Consider the following 15,780-nt stretch of genomic DNA (forward strand, 5'->3'; position numbering starts at 1 on the left):
AAAGATGACGCAGGAGAAAATTCATGGAATGACTCATCAGCTCTGCCAAGGAAGGACTGCTTGGCTCTCACCCTTTGGCAGCTCTGCACAATTCCTAGACTATGGCTCTACCTGGGAAGGGAATCGAGGCATCTTTGTGGTTCAGGGAGGTACAAAATGAAAGCTCCCTGTTCTGCTGCTTGTCAGGAGGGTGGATGCCAAGGCTCCAGCCTGTGGCTCCAGGAACGGTTTCCTAGGGCTCACTTAGGTACTGCCAGCCCCCCCTCCCCCTCCTGATCCTGCTTCCCCTCCTCCTCCTTCTCCTCTTTTCATTGAGCTATCTTTCCAGTAGCCTCTAGATGGCAGCAAGAGGCAAACGCAGAGCTCTTGCCCAGGGCGGCTGCTCCGCTCTCCCCCCACCCTTTTTGTCAGATTATCTCAGCCAAGGAGGTGCAGTCCATGCAGTGGGAGCCAAGGTTTGGCTTTCTCTGCACTTTCCTCTGCACTGCCCTGTGGAAATGATCCGGGGAATTCCATGCGATTATCAGGCTTCTGAAGATGCTCCGGTAGCTGGTGGCGTACTCCGAGAAGGTCATTCAAAGGTAAGGCTCGATATTTGTACAATTCTCCTAAAGCCACACTTTCCCCTCATTTTTCAGATTTAGCTAAATGATTTTCTTTAAAAAAAACCCAACAACAATGCCATCCACCCATTTAATGTTATCACGGTGCATGGATGGACCAATTATTTCATTCATTGCACAAATTGAGAGTTGGAAGGCATCAAGGAGCCATTGAAATCAATCACAAGTGTAGTGGACCCAACAAGTGGTCTCCGAAAAGGAGGGGCAATCTAGCAAGTGGTGGCAGCTCCCGGGATGGCCTCTGAGATCTCTTCTGGGTCTAGATGCGCAATTTTATTATTCTAAATTGCTTTGCCTCCCTGGGCTTCATCTTCTTAATCTGTTAATACAAAGAAATCAGATGGCTTCTTGGCTCACTTTCACCTCTAAATCTAGGCTTGTGGTATCTTCAGGAACTTCACCATCAGTCTCTTCATCTGGAAAATAAGAGGGTTGGTCTAGATCTAAGTTTTAATTGTGGTATGTTATTTCCCCTATTTGTGGCTCAGTTTTGTCATCTGTAAAAGAAGGGGGTCGGGTCAGATGGCCTCTGAAATCTCTTTAAGTCATTTTACTTCCCTGTGCCTTAATTTCTTTATTTGCAAAATGAGGGGGTTGAATTAGGTAATATATATGGTCCCTTCTAGCTCTAGTAAAGCTTTTATTATCTTCAATTAATTCCTCACCCTTGGCCTCAGTTTCCTTATTTGAAAAATGATAGTTTTGAACCAAAAAGGCTCTGGATCAAGGCTTATAAAGATGCTTAGCTACTATCCCTCCTGGGGGTCTCACTTCGCTCCCCTGTAAAATGAAGGGGTTGGACAAAAGAGCCTGAGACCCCTTCTAGCTCAAGGTCTAGAATCCGATTATGCTCTCCTTAGGGGAGAATTTCCTCACCTGTAAAAGGAAGAGGATGAACTAGATATGTCTGATAAGGGTCCCTTTTTGCTCAGAATCTAGGCTCCTATTCTTCAAAGTCCCTTCCTTTCCTGGGGTCTTGTCTCTGCTCATCAGTAAAATGTTGGGGTTGAACAAAATGGCTTCCAGGGACCCTTCCAGCTTTTGATCCAGGCATGTTCATTGATGTTCCCTGGGCCTTTCTTTGTTGTAGTCTGTAAAATGAAGGGCGTGAACAAAATGGCGTCTAGGGTCCCTTCCAGCTGGAAATCCAGGTGCCTGGATTTGGCAAATTCATTGGCCCTTCCTGGGCCTGATTTTCCTAGTTTGTGAAATGACGAGGTTGAATACAAAATGGCCGACGAGGTTGAATACAAAATGGCCTCCGAGGCTGAATACAAAATGGCTTCCGAGGTCCCTTTCAGCTCCAGCTCCAGATCCGGGTTCTTAGATTAGGAAAATTCATTGGCTTTCCCTCAGCCTGATTTCACTAGCTTGGAAAATGCAGAGGTTGAATAAAATGGTGTCCAGGGTCTGTCTCTTGATGCTTGAGATCTGGTTCCTTGTTTAGGCATATTCATTGCCCTTTCCTGGGCGTCAATGTACTACTCATCAGTGATACAAAATGGCCTCGGGGTTCCTTCTAGTTTATTTTATGTGGGTCCCTGCATTAGGCATATTCATTACCCCATCCCCAGGCCTCTGTTTCTTCCTCACTCAAGTGAAGGTGCTGGACTGGATAGATGGTCTTTTCAGATTCCCCTCAGCTCTAAGAGCCAGGACCTTATTATGCATTAGTCATTTTCCCTTTCTGGGCCTCAGTCTCCCCACTTGTAATACAGAAGGTTGGTGCAAAATGTTTTCTTCAGTCCCTTCTATCTCTCCATTTATTCTCCTATTAGGCGTATTGATTTCCCCACCCTTGGCTCAGTTTCAAGTCTCTAAAATGAGGGGATTTAGACTAGATGAAGACTTCTAGGTCTAAAGCAAAGCTTCTTATACTGTGGTTCATGATCCCATATGGGGCCTCATAACTGAAGGTGGGGATCACAAAATATTTGGTAACAGTCAAAGGTTATGTAGACCTATTTTATATACCTAATAGATCTGTGGTCATGTAAAAATTTCTGGGGTGAAATGGGGTTGAGGATGGAGAAAATTGAAGAAGCTCTGCTCTAAAGCATGCTTCTGGTTTTGTTTAGTTATCTCCCCTCCCTAGGCCTTGCTCTTCTTACCTATAAAATAAAAAGGTTTGACAAGATTGCTTGTCTGGTCCCTTTGCAGCTTGAAAGCTAGGTTCCTATAATGTGAAGTTCCTTCCCCTATAAGTTGCCTCAGTTTTTCCCTCAGTAAAATGAGGGGATTAGATGAGATGAGGCCATTTGTAGATCTAAGGTTTTTCTTAGATCTAGAGTTAGCATCCTTTTATGCTGGCCTACCCTTCCCTCTCCTCCCAATCTAACCAAGTCTTACTTTCCTCCTACGTGAAGCAGAAGGGTCTAATAAAATGGCCTCTGAGTTCCCATAATTCTCTAGGTCGAGGTTCTAATTATGCTTACCCATTTCCCCCTCTGAACCTCGATTATTTTTGGGAGGCAATTGGGGTTAAGTGACTCTCCCATGGTCACACAGCTAGTTAAGTGTGAACCTCAATTTCTTAACCTATACAATGAATGGGTTGGAGAAGGTGGCCTCGGGGTGCCTTGTGGCTCCAGTTATAGGTTCCCCTTATACAAAGATTTGCTGCTCCCCATCTCATTTTCTTTCTCAGTAAAATCCAGTCTAGATGGCCTCTAAGTTTCCCCCTCCCCCTCTAGATTGGGATCCTATTATGTTCAGTGTTTTCCTCTCCCTGAGCTTTACTTTGCTCATCTCTGACACTAGATGCTTAGAACACATGATGTCAGGTCCCCCCTATCCCTCAAAAGAAAGGTTCCCATTATTTCTATTTTCCCTCTGAGGAACCTGAGATCAATGATGGTGGAGTGATTTGGCCTGGACCTGAAACTTTAACTTAGCTATTGGCCAGGTTCTCATGACACGAGCATTAAGTAGCTATATTCCAAAAATAGTTACTAACATGTTACTGTTTGAAATTTAACATGCAGTCAGTCACATTTGAGCTGGGTATGAAAGGGTTCTTCCAATCAATAGATATATTTTAATATAGCAATATATTATGTACATTTAATAGCAATATATTTATGTAATATATCACATTATATAAATATAAAATAGTATGATTATATAAACAAATTTTATATATAAAATCTATGTTTATATATTATATTTGTATGTTATATCATATATATAATAGACTATTTATATTTTAAATGGGACAGTTTTTGTAGGAAGGAAATCATTATCAGGATCCAGTTTTCTCTTTGAAGGTGTTAGACAAAGGCCCTTATCAGCTAGAGTTAAAGAAAGTGAGTTTGGGGCCTTGAGGGGGAAAAAAAAATCACCCAGGCTGGGAGCTGTCCAGTGTACTAAGTGCTGCCATCCAAAGTACTTCTCTGAGGAATGCTCCTGCGTTGTCCTACTGTATCTAAAGTTCTCTACCTGACTTTCAGGTTGCACAAGAGCTGACCTCCAGGTAAAAAGCCTCTGGTGGTTTGGAACTCTGGAGACCTGAGTTTAAGTTAATCACTCAATCAACACAAATTTATTATGCACTAACTAAGGGCCAGGCAGCTTGGGATCCTGGATAGAGAGCTGGTCTCAGAGCCAGGAAACCCTTTGTTCTAGTTCCTTCTCTGTCCCATGCTGAATGTGTGCCCCATGGCAAGTCAGCTAACTCCTCTGTACTCTAGGTAACCTTTTGAGTCTTAAGATTCTAAGACTCTTTGCAGAGCAAGTGCTGTTGACTTGCATTGGAATAGGGAGTCTCCTTATCTGTAAGTTCTCTATGCTAATGAAATCACAGGTCCATTATTTATCCCTTGGTGGCAGGTGCTATGCTGGGGACGAAAGTACCTACCTTCCAGGGTTGTTGTAATGATCAAATGAGATAATATTTGCAAAGTGCCTGGAACATAGTGAATTCCATATAAATGTTAGCTACCAGCTATTTTTATTATCCTTACTTTTTTCATAATTTCCCTTGATATTCTAGATCTTTTGTTTTTCCAAATAAATTTTGTTATTATGCTATCAAGTTCTATAAAGTATCTCCTTGGTAATTTGATTGGTGTAGCATTAAATTGTAAGTTAATTTTGATAGTATTTTCATTTTTATTACATTGGCATGGCTTAGCCATGAGCACTGAATTTTCTTCTGGCTATTTAGGTTATTTTTTATTTCTTTAAGAACTTTGTAATTGAGTCTATACAAATCTTTTGTGTGCTTTGTAAGGCTGGTCCCCTGATATTTTATGAATTTTGTAGTTATTTGGAATGGAATTTCCCTTTCTGAGATTGGGTTCTTTAAAATCTTCCTCTGGTCTTCTGATAGTTGAATATTTAATGCTTAATGCATGTTACTTCATTTGATTCTCACCACCACTGTGAGGTAGCTATTATTATTATTATCCCTTTTACAGATGCAGAAATTGAGGCTGAGAGAGATCAAATGATTTGTCTAGGATCAAACAACTAGGAAATGTGGTCAAATTTGAACTTGGGTCTTCCTGATTCCAGGTCCATCACTCTTACCCATTGCACCTCCTAAGTGCATTTAGTGTATTTATATACTACATTTTTCTTTGCTTAAAGTTGCTTATTTTTATTTTTCAAGTAATAAATATTTTAAAAATTAACCTGACCTCCCTTCTACTACCTTCCTCCACCATTGAGCAATTTTTTTAAAATCTGGAAAAAGAAAACCATCAATGCATGGTTACAAAGTCCTGGAAAACAAATCCCCCCATTAGCTATGTCCAAAATGTATGTCACTTTCTGCATTCTAAGTTCACCACCTCTCTCTGGCAGGAGAGTGGCACATTTCAGCTGTAGTCATTTGGACACATGATTTATTATTGCATCAGAGTTCCAAAATCTTCCAAAGTTATTTTTCTCTTTAATGTTGTTATCCTTGTATATATTATTTTCCTGGTTCTGCTCACTTTGCTCTGCCTCAGTTCATAAGGGCCTTTCCAGTTATACTACAATTTGTTCAGTCATTCCCCAATTGGAAAGGTTTCCAATATGACCCCCTCTATATAAAAATCCTTGGACACTGGTTTGCTTAGTTCCCAGTAGAGGGTATATTTTCTGCATTTTTAAAATCCCCTTTCACTGCTCTACCCTTCCCCTTCCAATTTTGCACATTTCTGGATACATAATAAGTATCCCATAGAGATTTTTTCCTTTGAGTTGAAATAACTTTCCTTAGTTTTGTGGTTGACACTTGGAAAATATTTTAAGGTTTTTGCTTTATTTTCATAGCAGATAATTAACTGGGAGAATACCAGCTTTTGACCTTTTTTTTTTGCAAGTGTGTGGCATTGGAACAAGTTGGTTTCTAGTTACCTTAGTGAATGATTCTAATTTATAATTTGGAAGAAGCTTTATGGGAAGCATCTACAACTTACACAGCATCTACAGCTTTTCCTTTTCCCAAATGGGGAATGGCCTTCAAAATTGGTCTACAGAAGCTCCTTGAAAGTCAGTCCATTTTAATCTATGGCCATGTCTTCATGATACACACCAGTATTGAGTCCCTCAGACCATTTGGACAATTCAATGAGACAATGAAGACAAAGCAAATGAGTTGCATGAATGAAAGGGCTGACTGGTTGATTGAAATGCCAAGTTCATCAAAGTGGTTGAAATAATGGGTATGTAGAAACCTAACTTTGGAATTCTACTATCAGTACATATCTTCCCCTTTTTACTTAGCTAATTGGGGTCATTTTTCTTATATACCTGCAGGCTCATATTCCCACATGTCTGGTGGTCGGGAAGAAAAAAAATGGAACTGCATTGATCCTGAGGTAATTCATTCATTTCTTCATTCAAAAACAGTTATTTAATTTATTTCTTACAATTAAATTTGTTTTCGATTAACAATTGTTTCCCCTCCCTCTCACCTCTCCACTGCTCACCCCATAAGACCCAAACCTTTGTGACCAATGTGCATAGTCCAGCAACACAAATGCCCACAGTGACCATGTCTAAAAACACGGGTCTCCTTCTGTATCTTGAGCCCCTCATCCCTCTGGCAGAAGGTGGCATGACATCACCCTCTTCAGACCCTAGAAATGATATAGCACTGATTATTTCATTGATCTGAGTTCTGAAATCTTTCAAAGTTGTTTTAAGCAAGAATTTATGAATCACCTTTTTGTGTGCTAGGTGTTGATGGAGATCTAATGTTCAGGCATAATATGGTCCCTGAACTCAATGAAGCCTATAGTCTAGTTAGAGATATGAAGTTCTACATTATTCCTTCTCCTCCCATCTCTGAAAGCAATGTCCCTTAAGGTTCTGCTCTCAGCCCTCTTCCTATACTTGGTAAACTCTTCCACTCCTATGGCTTAAATTAATTAATTTCATGGACTGGTTGTTTTGACATGTGTAGAGGTACATTTTGGGGTCTAGACCTCATTGGTAAAGGAACTCCTAATGAATAAATTTCCCCTAGCAATGTAATTTCTCTGCAACATATAGTCACAGAGAATTCTCTGGGGGCAGTGAGAGAGTAAGTGACATACCTATGGCCACATAGCAAGTCACACAGAGGAGGAACATGGACCCAGGTCTTTATGACTCTGGGGCTGGCTCTCTCCATTATGCCCCATTGTCTTTCATAGACATACATACTCTCAATCAATTCAACTCTAATGTCATTCAATCCAGTCACTTGGGAGTGTTTTCTATGGGCCAAGACAACCCACGGATTGTCTGAGTCATAAGCTTTTCAGTTAGCAGTTAGCATGTCATATAAGCATTCTAATCACACTGGTCTCTCCTGATCAAAACCAGCCAGAACTGGTTCTTCAATCATGTAAAAAAAAAGGTGATGTAAAATGTAAGGAGCTTTTAACAAAGAGGTTTTCAACACAATCCATTTCCCTCATTAAAATATAGATCTTTTGTCAGGGCGCCATTACTCAGGAAATTGACAATGCAAGTAAAATCAGAAATAAGATATTCTCCCCCTTTTAACTAAATGGCTTCAAGCTATCTCAAACACAATTAGTAAATTTTAGTCTCGTCTTGAATATATTTCATTATATGAACTTGCATACATCAGCACATGGTTCAAGCCAAGGCTGGTGAGGCTACTGATTTCATGCATAGTTTTTTAAAAAATATTTGTCATTAGCCTAATCAAGCTGCCTACATTTCTCCCTTTCTAGTGGTTCCTTTTAACGGAACACAATTATCCCACTTTTGGGGCTATGTAACTCCAAAATGGATAAATAAAGACTGGGAAAATGATCTCGGATTGAAGGGGGCAATAGGAAAATATGCTGATCCAAATTTTCTGACCCTATTTCTGGTGCCCTTAGCCATTTAATTAACCAGGGTCTTGTTGAACATATTACATATCTGTTGTCAGTTCCTTCATTTGTTTGTTGGAAACAAAGGCCACCTGCCTTTATTTGAGTCATTAGAGCCAGCATATAATAATATTCTGGAATCTCAAGAGTGTGTGCAAGGTCCCAGTCTTGGTTAATCTATGGTATTGAAAATAATAATCCAAGCACAAGGCTGATGTGGGAGGTAGTGTGCTCTCCCTTATTAGAAATATTCACCCAAAAGATGGCTGACCACTTGCTGGGGATGGTATAGAGCACCTTCTCATTCAGGTGTGGGTTGGACTTAGATGGTTGCCAGGGCTCCTTCTTGCTTTGAGAGACCATGATTGGTGGGAGAAGCATCTCATGCGAGATGACATAGAAGCACAGAAGCCAGTGGTAAGATGGACAAGCCTTGGACAGCCGTTTTTCTGTTTGCCTGTGTCCCCTCCCCCTCCTTCCGCTCCCTGCCCTAGATATGCTGCTCCTCTATTGGAGCTGGCTGTTTCGTGTTTAGGCTGTTGCTAGGGCCAGCTGTTTCCAAGGAGACCTGAGTGCTAGCTATTTCAAGTGTCTGGCTACAGCTGCCAGGCTATTCAACCCTGCCTCCTTGCTTATCGTTTGGTAAGACTAGCACGTGATCCTTTGTGCTATTTCTCTTATTTCAAATCCTAGGAACTATGCTCAGAAAAGGGGCGTTGTACCAATAGAAACCATTGCCTCTTTCTGAGGGAACAGAATTTCTGAAAAAGGGCAGTTTGTGTCTCTTATTGCCTAATCCCACTGAGTTTCTTTAAGAGGGCTCTGGAGTCTGAGAAACTGGGTTCCAGTTCTGTCTCTGATCCTTACTATGGGACCTGGGGTTGGTCACTTTGCCTCCCCTGGGCCTCGGTTGCTTTCTCTTTATTTCTTTTTTCCTTCTCTTTAAAATAGGGATAATAATGCTTATGCTCCTCAATTTCACACTCAGCGCAGTGCCTGGCATGTAGTGCTCAGTACTTGTTGACTGATTGGCAGTAATTACTTAGATTTATATAACACCTTAAAGTTTGTAAAGCATTTTACGTTTTACACTTCATTCTTACCATCCTGTGAGGGCCTGGAAGCACAGAGGGTTAAGTGCTTTGTTCATGGCCACATCGCTAGTAAGGAAAAAGAGATTCAAACCTGTGTCTCTTGAAGCTACAAGTTTAGCCCTCCTCTTATTTCCCCCCAGGTTTGTACATTTGGAGCCGTCCTAAGTTATTTCCTCTCCCTCTTCTCATAGCTAATCAGTTTCCATGTCCTGCTCATTTAGACCTAATAAATTTCCTCCTGAATTCAGCAAGTCATTTTCTGCCTTTGTGAATTCCCCATGCCTTCCTAAAGAGATCATAAAAAGGGGAAAAAAGACCCACATGTACCAAAGTATTTATAGCAACTCTCTTTGTGGTGGCTAAGAATTGGAAATTGAGGGAATGACCATCAATGGGGGGGATGACTAAACAAATTGTGGTATATGAATGTAATGGAATACTATTGTGCTGTAAGAAATGATGAACAGTCAGATTTCAGAAAAAACTGGGAACACTTAAGTGAATTGATGCCAAGTGAAGTGAGCAGAACCAGGAGAACATTGTACACAATAACAGCAATGGTGTGTGATGATCAACTGTGATGGACTTGGCTCTTCTCAGCAATACAATGATCCAAGACAATTCCAAAGGACTCATACTGGAAAATGCTCTCCACATACAGAAAAAAGAACTGTGGAATTTGAATGCAGATTGAAATATACAGTTTCTACTCTGTTTTTTTCTTTTTTGAGGTTTTTCCCTTTTGTTCTCATTCTTCTTTCACAATATGACTAATGCAGAAATGTTTAATGTGATTGTATATATATTATAATCTATATCAGATTGCTTTCTATCTTGGGGAGGGGGGAAGGAAGGGAGGGAGGGAGAAAAATTTGGAACTCAAAATATTATAAAAACAAATGTTGAAAACTATCTTTACATGTAAATGGAAAAATAAAATAATATTAAGATTAAAAAAGGTAAAAAAATGTAAAAAAAAAGATTGAAAAAATGTGAATTCCCCATGCCAATGACAAATAATTCTTTATTAATCATCAAAGCAGGTTTGTCTCTGTTGGTAGGCTAATTTCAATGACTATTTTTATTTTAAAGTAAGACAATGAGATTGTTTTAAAATATGTTTTATAATTCACTGTTTATTTCCTCTCCCACTTTTTAGTCTTGATTAATGATATTGTACTATGTTTGAAAAAGAAGGGGTTGGCAACTTCATTCATTCATTCACAAAACCTTTAGAAGTGGCTTTTATGTGTGTCTCTTGCTGGATAAGGAGGAATGTATAGAGATGAATAAGTTGTGGTTTTTCCCTCAAGGCACTTAATCTAATTGGGGTGATCTGGGATCTCATTGATTGATGAGTTACCTCCCAGAATAATGACAACCTGTCTCTGGTCTATACCTTCCTAACATTTTTTCAGTAACCTATAAATTTGCCACCTGGAATCCCCCAGTGCAAGATTAGAGATGTACATAGACAAATACATAAACTATAACTAAGAATAAGCATGTAAGAGGATTAAAAATGCTATGAGATCATATGAGGAAATTAATAATGGGGTTTATGTATTTATTTAGAATTTTTATCTTTTTTAGATTCTAAAGCGTATCAACACCAAATAAAACAAGCTTTCCCACATATACAATAGAACAGCAAAAGAGGATCATATGTAAGACTGATAATTTCTGCTGTTAATCATAGGATTCAATGTGGGAAAGGACCTTCTATTTCAACACCTTCATTCGAGAGATGATGAAGCCAAGAAGGTAAGTGCCTTATCTCAGGTCGTAATGGCTCAGAAATGTCAGAACTAGAATTGACATCCTGGTCTTTTGACTCCTAATTGAGTTCTCCTCCTCCCCCTCCCTGTTTCTAGCTGCTTTGCCCCTTTCTACTTTGGTGGGGCAATAAGGGCTAAGTGACTTGATCAGGGTCACACAGCTAGTAAGTGTCAAGCGTCTGAGGCCAGATTTGAACTCAGGTCCTCCTGAATCCAGGGCTGGTGCTTTATCCACTGTGCCACCTAGCTGCCCCACCTTTGCCCACTTTCTAAAGCAAATTTTCTTTTAAGGGGTGAAGTATGCTATGGGCTTTTATAAAAAGGAGTCATGAGATGATAAAGCCTGAGACCCATAGCATGTCTGGTGAGCCTGCATCCCATTTTCTTGGAGATATACCTATGATTGGCATTGGTATGCCTTTGTCCCAGCTTCACACCAGACCAATGATTCCCTTTGGTAGATTTGAAACCACTTGTCTAAGCTTGGAGAAACATGTTCTAATGCAAAGGATGGCTGAACAGGCTGGGACTGGCCCTCGTAGAAGCCCTTCCACTGTTAGTAAACAGTGGAAACCTCCTTGGAGGTATGTTAGGGGTGAAAGCCAGCCTTGGTCTCTTCTCCCTTCTTCCTGGAAGGAAGAACTTTATGTCAATTACAGAGATTGACTGTGGACCCTGTGTACAGGTTCAGTTTACCTCAATTCAATTCATCATTTATTTATAGTATCCCTGAAGAGAGGCTGCTTCCTGGAGGCACTGAAGGCATGGTGGCCATCATCATCTCCTCCCTGCTGTGATACTTCTACTCTGGAGGAGAGAAGGAAACCCAAGTGAGGGATAAGAAGAAGACCAGAAGGTCTTGTCATCTAAAGAAAATTTCTCTTAATCTTGGAGCCTGGATCTCCCTGGCAGTGGTGAGCATCTTTGGAGAATATAAATCTCTCTGTTTTCTTAAGAGTTTTTGGATAAGGTTATCTGTGTTGTTATACCTTTGAAGGAATCTTGCCTACCTTTGATAAGCACCTGTTTGAAGGAGAATTTTTTTCAGGCAGGTTTTGCTCTATCAGATCAAATGCTATTTTTTTATTGAGGCAATTGGGGTTAAGTGACTTTCCCAGGGTCACACAGCTAGAAAGTGTTAAGTGTCTGAGGCCAGATTTGAACTTTATAATTATAATTATAATTATTATCTCATTTGATCTAGGACAAGATATAGTAGATCTTTCCAAAGTACATAGTATAGACGGACAAGGACAAGGTCAAATAGGACTCTAACTTCCCTAGTCCTTGACATAGTCCCTCTCTTCATGTAGCCCAAGACATCATTGACTCTCCTCATTCTTTAGAGGAAGAAACTGAGGCCCAGAGAGAGGTCACCCACATAGTAAGTGCTGGGAGGCAACCCCAGGTCTTGACTCTGAATCCAGTTCCTTTCTACTCCTCCACACTGCCTCTCATTGGAAAGCTCTGTTTTCCCTTTCTATTCACCAGAGTCAGTATTCCTAGCCCAACTTGGCAGAGCTCACAAGGCCTATCCTCTATTCCAGTGGCTCTGTCACAATATTTGTTCCCTAAAGGCCTGATTTACTTCTGCCTAATGAATGTGCTTTGTTGTTAATGCTCAGAAAATGGGCCATTGAGGTCCTGCTTAATTAGGGACCAGCTTGGGATCTAAAAGAGGGGAGGAGTGGTAGGGCAATATAGAGCTCATGCCTAGGGAGAAAAGGAGAGGGGGAAGAAGGCGGGAAGGCAAATGTTTGTTTTGGATGGTGGAAGAATAGGTCCAGGTCATTATTTCACTGCTTTCCTTGTCTTGGTCCTTCTTCATTGGGTCCTGGGATCAAAGGCTTTCATTTTATAGAGGAGTAGGCAGAGTTCTGCAGAGGATAATGAATTTGTCTAAGGTCACACACACAGTGAATCTAGGGAATTAGAACCCTTAGTGTATTGGCCTAAGCAACCAAGCACCAAGCTTTTATTAAGTACCCTTTATTCTCTCCCCTTAGAATTTAAGCTCCTTGAGGGAAAGGATTGTTTTTGATTTTTCTTTGTATCCTCAGTGCATGCCTAGCAGAAGGCCTAACATGTAGTAGATACTTGATAAATACTTGTTGAGTTATTGCTATATGCTAGCCTTGTGGTAAGTGTTGGGGATTCAGGAACACAAATAAAACACTCCCTTTTCTCTCTCTCTTTTTTTGTGGGGCAATGAGAGTTAAGTGACTTGCCCAGGGTCACACAGCTAGTAAGTGTCAAGTGTCTGAGGCCAACTTTGAACTCAGGTCCTCTTGAATCCAGGGCCAGTGCTTTATCCACTGTGCCACCTAGCTGCCCCCCAATTTTAATAGTATTTTTAGAGAAACAACTTTTAGTTTTATTTATGATTTATATAGTTTTAGGCCTGCAGTGTATCTTTTTATTTGCTCTAATAATCTCCAATTTTGGGCTTATTTTAGGATTGTTTATTTCTTGACTTTCTAATTAAAAAATGAATATTCATGTCATTAATTCTCTCTTTTATCTTGTTATTGTATGTTTTAGGAATAAAATTTTGCCCTGAGGACTGCGTTCCACAAATGTGGGTATGTATGCTGTCATCGTCGTCACCACCATCATCATCAATTTCCCTACCAGTTATTATTTAGAATTATCATTGGGTTTATGTAGAAAAGACCACTTAGGAACGGCAGGATGGGAGAGAGGGAGGAGAATACTGTGAAGCAGGGGAAGAGGAAAAAGTAGAAAGAAGGAAGTAGGAGAGATACAAAAGAAATGGACAATGGAAGATGGTAGGAAGACAGGTGGGGGCAGCAAGGTGGCACTGCAGTGGATAGAGCATTAGAACTGGAGTCAGGAAGACTCATATTCATGAGTTTAAATCTGGACTCAGACACTTCCCAGCTCTTGGACTTTGGGCAAGAAACTTAACTCTGTTTGCCTCAGTTTCTTCATTTGTAAAATGAGCTGGAGAAGGAAATGGCAACCCACTCTTGCCAAGAAAACCCTAAATGGGGTCACAAAAGTCTGATATGACTGAATAACAATAGGGAGGCACTTAGGTATCATGGTACATAGAGTATAGTAGCAGGAGTTAAAAAGATATGAATTTGAATCCTGCTTCACATTCTTGCTATGTAATCATAGCCAAGTCACTTACACTGTCTAAACCTCAGTTTCTTCTGTTCTAAAATGTTGGGACAGGACTCAATAGCCCTTAATGTCCCTTGCAGCTGTAAGTACATGATAATATTGGTGACAGACAAGGAAAAGACCATTTGGTATTTGGGTGGAAGGAGAGGTTGAGAGACTTCTAAGAAGGGAAGTAAGGAAAGAGGGAGAGAAATAGAAGAGAGCAAAAGGGAGAGGGAGAGAGAATAAGCAAGGGAGTGAGGGAAGAGACTTTTATAAAGGAAAATGAGGAACAGAGATAAGAGACCATAGGTGAAGAAGAGATTCAAAGGGAGGAGACACCTGGCACGTGTAGAACAAGCCAGGTAATTGTCATTGTGGCTAGAACACTCTACCAGGAGGTGATCATGTAAATTTCAAGTCTACCTCAGCCACTGACAAGCATTGCTCCTCTGGAGGAATCACAACCTCCATCAGCCTGTTTCTCATTAAATTTATGGGGCTGGATTTGATGGTTTCTCATGATACTCCATGATCTTCTGGATCCTGGAGAGAGAAAAGCACATCCACTTGGGATTAAGCTTGAGGAGATGGAGAAAGAATTAGAGGAAATCAGGCATTGAGGATGAGAAGGAGAAAGAAAGAAGTAACCATAGGAAATAGCAATGTGTGCAGTGGGTGTGGAATATGTAGAGCAAAAAGTCAGGTCTGTTAGTATGTTCTTCTTGGAAATCAGGATGACCTGAGTTCAAATCCTAGTTAATATTTTGAATAAAGATTTGACACCAGACAATTCACCTTGACTGCATCAGCCTCTGCCTGCTGTTACAGATACAATGTATTTGGACTTACTAGCCCCTAGGGTTAATTCTTGCTCAAAATGTATGAACATCATCATGAAAGGGGCATAAGAAAAGACTAGTTATTATTGATTGGGTGGGAATTATTGTAAGGAGACAAAGCTTTTGAAGCGAAGGAAGAGAGAGAGATAGAGAGACAGAGACAGAGGAGCAAATGATATTGAGCAACAGAGTGATAGAAGAGGCTATTATGGAGTAAAATGAGGAAGAGATAAGAGAACAAAGGTGAGGGAGAGTTGTGATGGGGAGGGACACCTTGTAAGTACAGAGCAAGCCAGCTGGGTGGCATAGGGGCTAGAGCACTGTCCTTGGGTTGACTATTTGACTTTCAATCCCACCACAGCTACTGACAAGCTTTGTTACTCTGGAGCAGTCACTGAAATCTTGTCAGCCTCAGTTTTCTCTGTATCAGATTTATTGGGCTGGATTAGATGGTGTCTAAAGATGCTCCAGCTGTAAACCTCTAGATGTCTACTTGTAATGAAGCTTGGAATAGAAAGAGAGAGGGAGTCAGGCATTGAGGATGAGAAAAAGAGAGAAACAAACTTCCACAAGAAATCTAAGACTGTGGATTGGGGGAAGTGTGTAGAGCAAAAGAGCAAGCTCGCCTAATGGACTCTTCTGAGTATTCTGAATGACTGGAATCAAATCCTATTTCACATTTTGAATAAGTTTTTGAGCCTGGGCAATTCAGATAGAATGTCTAAACCTCTGTTCTCTGTGGTACTGTAATGGAGTACAAGTCAATGGCCCTGAGAGTTCCTTTGAGCTCTAAATCTTTGATCATATTCATGTTATGGAACAGAAGAATGGACAAGGTATTACTGAGGGGGGGAATTAGAAGAAGAAGAAAAAAGCTTTTGGGAAGGAGATAGGGAGGAGGGAAAAAGGAAGGATTAAGAGAGATATTGAGAGACAGAGAGAAAGAGAAAATGAGATAGATACCATCATATATATATACATATATATATATA

General features: G+C 40.4%; 1 long non-coding RNA gene across 2 annotated transcripts; it reads left to right on the top strand.

The window, feature by feature from the left end:
- Positions 1-421: 421 nt before the first annotated feature.
- On the top strand, positions 422-13,742 carry LOC122733655. 2 transcript variants are annotated; one of them, XR_006353939.1, is made up of 5 exons: positions 422-581; positions 6,372-6,433; positions 10,633-10,803; positions 11,542-11,731; positions 13,359-13,742. It is a non-coding gene; the product is annotated as an uncharacterized LOC122733655 (long non-coding RNA). The 2 variants fall into 2 exon arrangements; XR_006353938.1 differs by having other exon boundaries at positions 10,739-10,803.
- The last annotated feature ends 2,038 nt before the right edge of the window (positions 13,743-15,780 follow it).

This window comes from Dromiciops gliroides, chromosome X (genome assembly GCF_019393635.1).
Source record: "Dromiciops gliroides isolate mDroGli1 chromosome X, mDroGli1.pri, whole genome shotgun sequence".
In the NCBI taxonomy this organism is placed as follows: Eukaryota; Metazoa; Chordata; class Mammalia; order Microbiotheria; family Microbiotheriidae; genus Dromiciops; species Dromiciops gliroides.